A 12,837-nucleotide genomic window follows, 5' to 3' on the forward strand; every position below is an offset into this window, starting at 1 on the left:
ACCGCAAAGCAGGGAGATAATTCCCACTCGGACCGCGGACAAGATGGAAATTGCCGAGCGGTTAGCAATCCAAAGCCCGAGCCATTAACAAAGGAACTAAACCCGATCCTGAGCGGTTGGCCAAATCGTGCCGCCGGTACCCAATGGAGAGAAAAGACTAAAGCGATCGAATGGAGAAGAAACCAAAAGGGTAAGGAAGAACACAGGATTTATTACAACAATCAAAGAGGAAACGAAAGGGAAGAATGTACAAAGGAAGAAGAAGCAGGACACAGGGCAACCTTACCTATACAGTCTTACTTAACCCCAGGACGAACAAACAGACTTACACGGGAGGGTAGTGGTAGGAGAGGAAGGTCCAAGTAGATGGTTCCAGGCGACGAGATCCGGCCTCGGTCCAAGCTCCAGGTCCGCGGCGAAGAATGGTAGGCATCTTCGTGTCGTTTGCGCGTGACCGGACCTTAAGAATATAGCGGGGGAAACTGGGATGCGTACGTAATACTTGTACTCTCAACTCTCTCTCTCTCTCTCTTTCGTACTGTCCGTATCTCAGAGGGTACCCTCGCGCAGATGTTACTCAGTGCGCTCTTTCACCAAGGCCGTGCGAATCCGAATCCCAAGAAGTCCATGCGAGTCCCAGCACGCAGTTCGTACGAGAGCGTGGCGCAGCTTCAGTCCCCCATCCGCAGTCCGTGAAAAGGCTTTCCGCTCGCCGTTATATAACGCGGGCGTCGATTAAGCCGCGCTTCATAGGGCTACGCCCACCAGCGAGCTCACCTCAGCCCTGGTTGGTTGGCGAGGGCTCGCTGGCTCCACCTTTGATGAGGAGTTGACAGGGGTCCACGCCTCCTCCCGGCGCTCCGCCCTTCTTCTCCAGCTTGACCGCGTGCGTAATGGCGTTTTGAGCCAGGCAGCGAACGCTGCTGGGCGAGCAGAGGCGCGTACCACAATTTGGAGAGAGTCAAGCCGCAAAATGAATGGAATTGAATGGAATTGAAAAGAACCTATGTTATTTGATTAATGCAACGCAGATTCAACTATTGGGAACACAGCCTTATCTGATACACATACTAAGGAAATAACTACAAGTCCTATGGTGTCCTACGTGTTGTGGCCAAACTACGGGTGCTCCGATTACCTTTACAAAAGGAATATTTACAAGTATTATTTACAAAGTGAGGGGTTCTCAAAACCGCAACAATATATATTTTTTTCTGTCAGTTGATTGTTTGTTTGACATTTGTATTAGTGTACAAGAAGGTATAAATAAATGAATGACATGTTTATCTAACCATTTATTCGGGGGAAAATTATTACGGAAGTGTACCAAGCTGTTTTACTTGCAATTTTCAAAGTGCCCTCCCTCGTGATCGATGCACAATTGCAGCCGAGCAGGCACAGAGTGACACACACGCTTGCAGAGTTCGATATCAATTTCCTCAAACTTTGCAGTGATTAGAGCCTTCAATTCCTGAATGGTACGAGGCTTTTCACGATAAACAAGGTCTTTCAAGAGCCCCCAAAGAAAGAAATCTGGAGGTGTAAGGTCTGGGGGGCGTTATAAGGAGTCTTAAGTGTTATAAGGAGCGTTATAAGTAAGCGTCTGGGAAGTGTAAGGTCTAAATGGTTAGATAAACATGTCGTTCATTTATTTATACCTTCTTGTACACTGTAATACAAATGTCAAACAAACAATCAACTGACAGAAATATATATATATATATATATATATATATATATATATATATATATATATATATATATATATATATATATATATATATATATATATATATATATATATATATATATAATATATATATATATATATTATATATATATATATATATATATATATATATATATATATATATATATATATAATAAAAACAGAAATCAGGCGCTACTTTTGACTCACCCTGTATATGTATGTATATATACAGTGCATTCAGAAAGTATTCAGACCCCTTAACTTTTTTCACATTTTGTTATGTTGCAGCCTTATGCTGAAATCGTTTGAATTCATTTTTTCTCTCATCAATCGACACTCAATACCCCCATAATGACAAAGAGAAAACAGGATTTTAGAAAGTTTTGCAAATTTATTAAAAAGAAAAAACTGAAATATCACATTGACATAAGTATTCATACCCTTTGCTATGACACTTGAAATTGAGCTCAGGTGCTTCCCATTTCTCTTGATCATCTTTGAGATGTTTCTACACCTTGATTGTAGTCCACCTGTGGTAAATTCAATTGATTGGACATGATTTGGAAAGGTACACACCTGTCTATATAAGGTCTCACAGCTGACAATGCATATCAGAGCAAAACCCAAGCCATGAGGTCGAAGGAACTGCCTGCAGAGCTCAGAGACAGGATTGTGTCGAGGCACAGATCTGGGGAAGCCTTAAAAAATATTTCTGCTGCATTGAAGGTTCCCAAGAGCACAGTGGCCTCCATAATTCTTAAATGGAAGAAGTTTGGAACAACCAGGACTCTTCCTAGAGCTGGCCGCCTGGCCCAACTGAGCAATTGGGGGAGAAGGGCCTTGGTAAGAGAGGTGAACAAGAACCCGATGGTCTCTCTGGCTGAGCTCCAGAGATCCTGTGTGGAGATGGGAGAAACTTCCAGAAGGACAACCATCACTGCAACACTCCACCGATCTGGGCTTTATGGCAGAGTGGCCAGACGGAAGCCAAACAGTTCAATGTTGGTTTCATCAGACCACAGAATCTTGTTTCTCACAGTCTGAGTGTCCTTAGGTGCTTTTTTTTGCAAACTCCCGCTGCCATTCAATTCTCACACATTTCAGCACAATTCCGAGCAGATGTTACAAAAAGATGCCATGGCCTGCTATATGTGAAATCCCCATTCACAGTTGACCAATACATTTCCAGAAGCACATTTGAAAACTCAATAATCATCACTCATCCATTTCCTCCAACCTCAAGACCACATGAAGACACATAACCACAACACTAACACAAACGCCACCCACAAGACTCTGTGGCACACATTCCATCCCCCTCACCGGCTATGTCATCACTCTCACCCGCCTTCCAACTCTAAATTACATGTCCCCAAAATTTCCATACCAAGTCCTGAAGCCTGGGACAGTACATATCAAACACTCACCTCAAGTGCAGGTAATTTCTGGATGGTCAGGTCCAAAGTGCCATCCACACTTCAAAATCCCCAAAATTTATCATTGGGCCCACCAAATTCTTCCAAATTTCTCTTTTGTCCCCACTATACTGGCAGGTATGTGGATCCGCATCCAACGGTGAACTGTTCTAATCAACTACATGTGGCTACGACAGCTCCGCACCTCCACCGTGCAAGGGTCATCGGGACAAGGTGGGCAGTCAAAACGCCAACATGGCCCATGAGTGTCCATGAGGGTGCGACCCACCATCCATCCTTCGGTCCCCCTGCGAGGAACACGGCTGCACCAGCCCCAGCTGGCCAATGCGGTGAGCACCTGCTGCCACAAACACTACCGCACGCACGACCTCGGCCCTGGGAGAGATGGTCGCAGTGCGTGGCATTCCCCTCACGTCACCTACGCCGCCCTCGTCCCCCAGTCCACAGAACTGCAGCCCCCCAGTGCTCACCCACACTTGACCACACCAAGGTCCAGTCGATAGCCATGCTCCACCAGGAGACCCACCCAGAAGACATGATCCACACACCTCGGACACGCACAGCACCACGTTGACCCTCAACTACACAACTACAGTCACGTGAAAAAGTAAGTACACCCCATGTAAAGTTCTGACTTTTTCAACATATTTCAACATACAGCTATTTGATCTTCATTTCAACAATATTTATAGATAAAGGTGATATAATATTACAAATATCATGAAACATTTACATTTTGTAGTCCATTGTATAATTTAAATAAACATAAATGCAAATTTTGCATGTGGAAAAAGTAAGTACACCCTTGGCTCTAATTGGTGGTATTGCCCCCTTTGGCAGAAACAACCTCAAGTCGGCGTTTCTTATAAGTTATAACTGTCTAACAGTCTCTGACATCGACTGGGAGAAGTTTTTTCCCACTCCTCCATGCAGAATTCTTTCAGCTGTGCGATGTTTGAGGGGTTTCTTGCATGCACAGCTCATTTCAAATCCCCCCACAACATCTCGATGGGATTTAGATCCAGGCTTTGACAAACAAATATCATGAAACATTTACATTTTGTAGTCCATTGTATAATTTAAATAAACATAAATGCAAATTTCACATGTGGAAAAAGTAAGTACACCCCTACATTTATCACTACTTCAAATACCTAAAATTAGAATCAGGTGCACCAGCTCAGGTGCAAATGATTACTACATCGTTAGAGAGGATCTTGGAGGAACCTGTCTTATTTAAACCTCAGACATTTAGTTTGGTTTGCTCTTTGGTGTTGAAGTGTGCGGCGTCACCATACCGAGATCAAAAGAGCTCTCTGAGGCCTTCAGAAAGAAGGATATAGATACCTACGAGTCTGGGAAGGGATTTAAAAAGATCTCCAAACAATTTGAAATCAATCATTCGACTGTCCGGAAGATCATCTACAAGTGGGGAAGATTCCAAACAACTGCCAACTTGTTCAGGTCAGGCCGCCGCAGCAAGGTCAGCCCGAGAGCAGACTGCAAGATGCTGAAAGAAGTATCTAAGAACCCCAGAATGTCATCACGGGACCTACAGGTAGCTATTGCCACTGTTGATGTCAAAGTGCACGAGTCTACCATTAGAAAGAGGCTGCACAAATTTGATCTGCATGGGAGGTGTGCCAAGAGGAAACCTTTGCTGTCCAGAAAGAACATCAGGGCAAGACTAAAGTTTGCCAATGAACACCTGGGCAAAGACTAGCACTTCTGGAACAATGTGCTCTGGACAGATGAGTCAAAGGTAGAGCTATTTGGCCACAGTACCAGAAGACATGTTTGGCGAAAACCAAAGACAGCATTTGACCACAAGAACCTGATACTAACTGTAAAGCATGGTGGTGGAAATATTATGGTTTGGGGCAGCATTGCTGCATCAGGGCCTGGGCAGCTCACCATCATAGAATCCACTATGAATTCTTCATTGTATGAGAGGGAGCTTGAGGATAATGTGAGGCCATCTGTCGGAAAGTTTAAGCTCAACCGAAGGTGGACCTTGCAACATTACAATGACCCTAAACATACCAGTAAATCTACCAAGGAATGGCTGAAAAGAAAGAAATGGAGGGTTCTGGAATGGCCAAGTCAAAGCCCGGATCTAAATCCCATCGAGATGTTGTGGGGGGATTTGAAACGAGCTGTGCATGCAAGAACCCCCTCAAACATCGCACAGCTGAAAGAATTCTGCATGGAGGTATAGGCAAAAATTTCTCCCAGTCGATCTCAGAGACTGGTAGACAGTTATAAGAAACGCCTACTTGAGGTTGTTTCTGCCAAAGGGGGCAATACCACCTATTAGAGCCAAGGGTGTACTTACTTTTTCCACATGCAAAATTTGCATTTATGTTTATTTAAATTATACAATGGACTACAAAATGTAAATGTTTCATGATATTTGTTATATTATATCACCTTTATCTATCAATATTGTTGAAATGAAGATCAAATAGCTGTATGTTGAAATATGTTGAAAAAGTCAAAACTTTACATGGGGTGTACTTACTTTTTCACGTGACTGTACATCCCCATGATGCCGCATCACAAATATTGGCGCAGTCGCCCCCGCAACCAGTTGAAAGCTGTGTCCTGCTACCCTATCCATTTTATCACAGCCTCCAACACTTTGGTCTTCACGCCTGGATCAATAATGGTGTCACTGTGCAGTGACCACCATGACATTTCAAAATTCACCCTTAAATTTACATCTAACCCTCAGATTACCCATGCCAAACATTTTTCACATTTCACTAACCTCACCAAAGAAAGATGCTTTGCCATACACATGCCAGCCGAGCATGGCCAATATGCTCGGCACGTTACAAATCTCCCGATTCAACACTCCCATGGCTCTCTTCCCAAACCGAGAGTCCATAAATCATAATGGAGCATCTGTCGAAGGTCACTCTCACACCATCACGTTCCACAGATGCCCCAATGGTTGTCCGGCAGGCTATCTCATTCCTGTCCATTCGGTTCGACCCGCGTCCATAGCCCAGCACAGCATGGCAGGTCATCACATGCTGGCTGTCCCAGAGTCTCAGGGAGAGGGTGCCAGGCCGCATACCCGAGCGGTCACCACATCAGGCCCATGTTGGCCGTCCACAGTGCCACCACAAAACGCGACCCACAACACCTCCCCCTCGTGATCCTCAATAAATGCCATCCCAGGCTTGAGAAACCACCTCGGACCCCCTGGAGGTCTTGACCCCCACCAGGGTCCGGTGACCCTGTTGGCCCGAGCCACACGCCCGGCCGGCGCCCCGACGGACAAGGGACGCCACACTCCACCAGATCCCCCGTGGGGCCCAGGTCGTACCATGCCACCCATGGCTGGACCCCACGTCCAAATCTCGCCAGCACAGCCCCCCCAGCTGGCTGGCATCACCAAATTTCTAAAGGGGCAAATTTCCCCCGAGGCCATCTCCCATGACCTCTCCTGGTCCAAATCCCGCAGCCCGGGGACCAACTCCCTCCAAGGCTGCTCCACATCAAATTCCCATTTTGATTTTATTTTAAATTTTCTTCAAAAAAAAATTTCATTCCCACTGCCAAACCGCAGCTGCAGGTAACAACCCCTACCACACGTTGTTCTGCCCCTCCCTGCAGCTGTTCTACATTCCCTACGGGGACCAAATCTTCAGAGGCTCGATCTCCCGATCCTCCAATGTCCGAATCCAGCCCGGAGCCAACAAACTCCCCCAACTGGTTCTGCAATTTTGGAGCCTCTGTTACCAAATCGCAGTGTACGGTGAGGGTCCCCTCGGTCACCACAACCACCTCCTCGGACCGACTCACCTCATCACCCAGACTCCTTTGGGCCTGATCAACCCCTACCTCCATGGGACTGTCCCAGGTCCCCAGCGCTGGGTCACATCATGCTCATCATCCCCATCATTATCACAAATCATTTCTGGTCCTGACAGGCCTTGATCAATAAATACATGGTCCGGCTCCACCACACGGACCCCCCCCCTCTATTGTTATCCCCTCTTGCTCTGAACCACAGCCCTGGCACAGCAAGGATTCAAATCCATCCCCCGGTTGATGTGTTGGGGCATCCACCCGGTCCCGATAAACCTCCAGGCCACCAGGTGGGAAACATTCCCTATTACAATTTTGGCACTCCACGCTCACCTGTTGTCATTCGCCATTTACCTGTACGCATTCCCCATTCACCTCTTCACATGCCACAATCAAATTTTCCCCATTTACCTGTGGGCACTCCACGCTCACCTGTGGACACTCCCCATTTACTTCAATTGCCATTCCCTGTGCAATTCCCAATTTACCTCCCCCCCCCGTTGCGATTCAAATTCTGCCATCCTTGGCTTTTCCTGGGCCCCGATGGCACCATTCGTTCGTTCCTCCTTCAACTCATTCGTCCATTCATCAGTTTGTTCACTCTGGGCATTCAATTCCCCTTTTAACCCATCAATTTTATTTCCCATTCCTTCAATGTGTCCCTCCAATCGATCACTCATTCCCTTCATTCCTTCCCTACATTCATTCCCCTGGGACTCCATTTTGTTATTCAATCCCTCAATTTTGTTGTTCATTTCTCCCATTTCTCCTTTTAACCCATCCATTTTTCCATTTATTCCCCGAATTTCTGCATTTGTTCGCTCACTGCTACTATTTATTAACTCCCTCTGAGCCCTCATTTCCCTAAGCAATTGATCCAAAATCTGGTCGGTTTTTGGGGCCGTCCCTGCGGCGGGGGAAGTTCCACCACTACTCTCTACCCCCACTACATCCGACTCACCCCCAATGCTATCCCCATCTTCCATCCTCCCTTCCTCCATATAGCTCACCTTCTCCTCTGTCGAGAGAAGATCGCGACCCCGCGCGGATTTTATCTCAGAAATCGAATTAATTTTACTGGCGCGCTGTTCGCGTCCCTCGCACCGATCGACGATGCCAATTTATCGCCTCCGACTAAAAAAAATTTGCGTTCAAATGGCGGGCGCGATGTACGCCTGACCGTGTCGTTGTCTCGCCGCGGACAAAAAAAATGTGTCCGACGGGCCCAGATCCTCACTCTTGACACCAGTTGTCGTGTGGACCCTTTGGTTAATACCAGGGCTCGCGGTTGGACCAAAAACGGCTTTACTTGGAGGCGACGACTGAACACGGATTTAACTATGAAATGCGGGAGGAAGAAGGAAAGTGGGAGCTGCGGTAAAAGCGCGTACCTGTGGAAGGCGAACGAGCTCAAACGGACACGGGTTTACCAAGGAATGAAAAATAATGCAAGGGTTTATTCAAATAAAAGGTAGGGACAGGTAAACGCGACGATAAATCTAATTCCGAGTTTGGGATCCCACACACCAGACTTCAGATACAGACAAGGGAATGAATTACGAAAATAGAAACGTCCGTTATGTTCAGGGAAATGTGGAATGGTCTTGTCGTCTTGCGTCCGTCGACGTCCCACGCGGCCCTCTCCGTCCACCTCCGAGCACCACCAGGCCTCGCTCCAAGCACCACAAGGCCTCGCTCCAAGCACCACGCGTCCAGCGCAGGCTAGCGGCTCCCCACGAGGTCGATCTTCACACACGATCGGTCTGCCAAGTCCCAGTCAGCTCTCCCAAGAGTTGGACGTGCCAGAGAGACAAAGAACGTGCAAGAAGCCAGCGAACTCCACTCAACTCAAGAGAACTCCCAGAAGCAAGCCAGCGAACTCGGGCTAGGACTGCGCATAGAGTTCGGCGCGCCCTCTTATAACCTTGCTGCGGTGACGTCAGCCTTGGCGCGCCCCCCCCAATCAGTGCCCTCCACAGGCCTGGAGCGTGGTCATAGCACGTAGCGTGTAGCGTGGTCAAAGCACGTGCTACTCGAGGCCTAGCGGAGGTGTAGCTGGCTGCAGCCCATGCTGCGGTGCCCTGAACTGGCCTCTTGCCTGTCTTCTTCCAAAGTCTTGTCAGGGAAGGGAATTTAATTAATGCGTGCACTAAAGGGCCTAACTAAGTGTCTACAGGTGTGCATTGCCATAAGAGACAAAGGTTTGATGACAAGGCTGGACACAGGGGCGTTATTCTTAATCCCTATACTATCTAACACTCGAACATCCTGGTATGTTCACAAGCAGACATCTTAACCCGACAAACCGGACTAACAGAACTTATTACAGGTAGATTCCCTATCGCGACAGTCGAATACCTACCTACACAGATCTATCTGGCTCTAGATATTGCTTTACCCCCAGACATAACAATATATATTGTTACTGATCCGGGGGAAGGCATTCCCGTTAGCAAGGGGGGGTTAATCCCCTTGTCTTGTTAAGCTGGCCGTCCGACCGGTCCTGGGGGTATGACGTCACGCCCGGTCAGCGCTGAATAGGGTAGTAGGCCAATTCCTCCTATGACCTAAGTACCAGCGCCTTCTGGTACACGAGGAAATACTCCCGCCCGGGCCGCAGCGTAATAGATGGATTGCGCCGAGCGAAGCGAGCTGCGACGCGGGCCGTTAACAAAGGACTAAACCCGATTATAAGCGGTTCTGCCGAAATTGCGCCACCGGTACTCAATCGGGAAATCACTAAAGCGATCGGACGAGAATGAAACCAAAGTAAGAGGAGGAACAGGTATTTATTAATTACTATACAAAACCAAAGAAACCAAAGGAGAAACGAAAGCAATATACAGAAGAAGAAGACACCGCGCAAATCCTTAAACAGTCTTACTTATACCCCGGACAACACAAACAGCACAAACTCACGTACACAAATGGGGACTTCAGGCAGGAATGGCTGGAAGAGATGGTTCAGGTATGGCGTCCAGGTGGCTCGTTCCCCAGTCCCCAACTCGCACCGCGAAGCAGATGAACCAAACGGCAGGAGCTCTCCGCGTGTCGTTTGGCGTGTGCGAGACTATCACAGGGCAACGGCAGGGCGGGCTGTGGCGGTTACCCTCGCGGCTCAGCCACGTACGTAATAAGCGAAACAGTTCAATTAACCGCGAACAATGCGCTCTTCAGTCGCTCAATGCGTTCTCTCAATACCATTCGCTCGCGATGCGTGACCCCCTTCTCATCTCAAGTGAACTCGCCGAGTGCCTCTCCAAGATCGCCTCTCCTCACTCATCTGCGTAAGCATTCCCTCACCCATCTGCGTAAGCATTCCCTCGCAGTCCCTTTTATTGGCCTTGGCCGTATCAAGCCGCCGTCCCCGCTGACATGCCTACCGGTGGGCTCACCTCGGCGATGGTTGGTTGGCAAGGGCTCGCTGACTCCACCTTTGATTACGAGGTGGTGCCATGCCCGTGATTTGGCGGCTCCTCCCCCCTTCTTCTCCGAGACAGAGCACATGGCCAATGGCGTCTTGCGGGATAGAAAACCACTCGCACCGCCGGGATAGAAAACCACTCGCACCGCTGGGATAGAAAACCACTCACACCGCTGGGATAGAAAACGAAAGGGGGCCTATCTGTTTTGATTGATGCAACGTAGAGTCAACTATTGGATACACAGCCTCATCTGGAACACATAATAATGACATAACTATAGAGAGGTCCTAAAGTGTCCTACGTGTTGTACATGGACTAAGGTGCAATCTTTAATTAACAGCTAATTAATGGGACATGTACACAGGGGTCATTTATAAGGGAATTTACTACTAAATTTACATGTGAAGGTTCTAACAACCGTAACACAGCACCCTCATTCTTCACGGGACGGCCCGGCCCGAAAACTTTACTTAATGTGACACTCAGGTGTGGTAACCCTCTACTATTAACTTCTCCCCTGAGTGCGACATTTTTAAAAGAGTTAAATATGTCCTGCCTGCTACGTTGCACCCTACCTAACAGATTCGCACCCACAATTAACCGAATTGCGGAATTATTCTCAAACTACACATTTATGGTGGGGAGCAGTATTTACAAGACACTATTTGTATTTACATTGCAACCCAGGACCTGTCATTTCTTTGGGAATCAAAGAGAACCCTGCGGGAGGGAGGAAAAAGCGTGCACTGCACCGATACACCACCTCCACATGCCCGGGGATGCAGAATTGATATTGCAATGCATCCCCAAGCATGCAAGCTCCAAAGCACCAATAAGCACCATCAAAGCACCATCCAGTGCTACATTTCAAAAATAATAAGCACACAACCAATGAAAACAAACTGATGGTCTTCTCACTCCTGCTCTGCTGGGCCGTCGTTCTTGATGTTATACCTTTCTTCATGTTCTTCATGTTCTTGGCTTGCGGCCTATTTGGTGGGTATAAAAACACAAGGCACAAATCGTGTCCGTTTTTTTATTTATTTATGGCCAGCAGAGGCCAACTATGGTGGTCCACCTGTAGGGCATAGCGCCACCTCACTGAGGTCCGCAAGCGAAGATCTTTTCCTGGCCAACTTGGCCGGTCCCAGCAGAGGGGTCAGGCCCCAAAACGTGGGGTCCATCAGTGGTGCTCGGCCACAGAACCGTGGTCCATAAGTGCGGTGCTTGGCCGCAAGACGTGCGGTCCATAAAGTGGTGCATCGGGCCAGGCAGCTGGCAGCGGCGGCTCGGGCACACAGATGCGGCTCCCGCACGCTTTCCCCTCAGTGCCCAGAGAGCACGGTCCATGGGTGGGGAGGAAGACAAAGCAGAGTCAACGATGGGTAAGGGCGCAAGGGTACACATCAACACAGGCAATGCAGAGGTGAGGTGCGCATGGAGAGCGAGCGGAGAAAGCTCGTCCCTATCGTATGTCACCCCCCCCCCCCCCTGTGACCTAATCTACCCTTGCCCCTTACCCCATATTTACACCAATTTACAATTACAAATTCGTCACTATGTCTCGTCCTCCCCATATCTCCCCTAATCCAAATTCGTACCAATCCCTCTAACCAAATTTGCCATCACCCAATTCATCATCAATCCCTCTTAAGGAGGAAGAGATGGAATACCAGCACAATGTCACACCCACGTCATGATGCGTCTTACATCCCAAAACATTTGCAACAAAAATAAACAAACCATGGTATGGTGTGGAGTTATGTCACCTCAGGTGAGTGGATGCATATGGTGCGAAGGGATTTTTCAATCCTAACTATCCTCTAAATGACTAACGTTCTTTACACTACCCGGGGTCTTTCCCTGCAAAACCATTGGCCATCTTACTCTATGCGGTTCTAAAAACCAAACTCCCATTGACCAAACTGTGGTGCTCACCAATTTGGGGTCTCACTCCCCCGATTCAACTCCCTGTGCCTTTGCACAATTTCAGGACTGAGTCGTGTGACGCTCCCAGCAGGTCCGCTCACCTGCACACCTCCGCCACTGTAGTTGCCTCCGAGCTTACCTGCTCCTTACCCTAACCTATCTACTTGGGGAAGGCCCTCTGGCGCTCTCCCCACTCGGTGCCCGCTCTGGCACTGGGCTACCCGGGTCCGTCCTCCGGATCCTCGGGCCCCATTCACAACTCTACCGGCTCCCAGAGCCCACCTGTGGCCTCACCTGGCCGACATCCTCACAGTGGCGGAGTGCCCATTTAACCATTCACACGAACAGGCCACACGCCCAGCCATTTCCACGTCACTAATGCACCCATCCAAACACCATTCTACCACACGCACCACAGATGCCAATATCCACCACAATTTACTTATACCCTCTACCTACTTTTAAACTACCCTCCCCGGGTATTCGTGAAGGGGGTCCATCTTGCCCATCCACTCCT

At 48.3% G+C, this 12,837-nt stretch overlaps 1 protein-coding gene across 9 annotated transcripts in view; it reads left to right on the plus strand.

The window, feature by feature from the left end:
• Window positions 1–12,837, plus strand: part of RHBDF1 (rhomboid 5 homolog 1) — a 162,831-nt gene that overhangs the window by 101,240 nt on the left and 48,754 nt on the right. The window lies entirely within an intron of this gene.

Source organism: Myxine glutinosa, chromosome 1 (assembly GCF_964187855.1).
Source record: "Myxine glutinosa chromosome 1, kmMyxGlut1.1, whole genome shotgun sequence".
NCBI classification, from domain to species: domain Eukaryota; kingdom Metazoa; phylum Chordata; class Myxini; order Myxiniformes; family Myxinidae; genus Myxine; species Myxine glutinosa.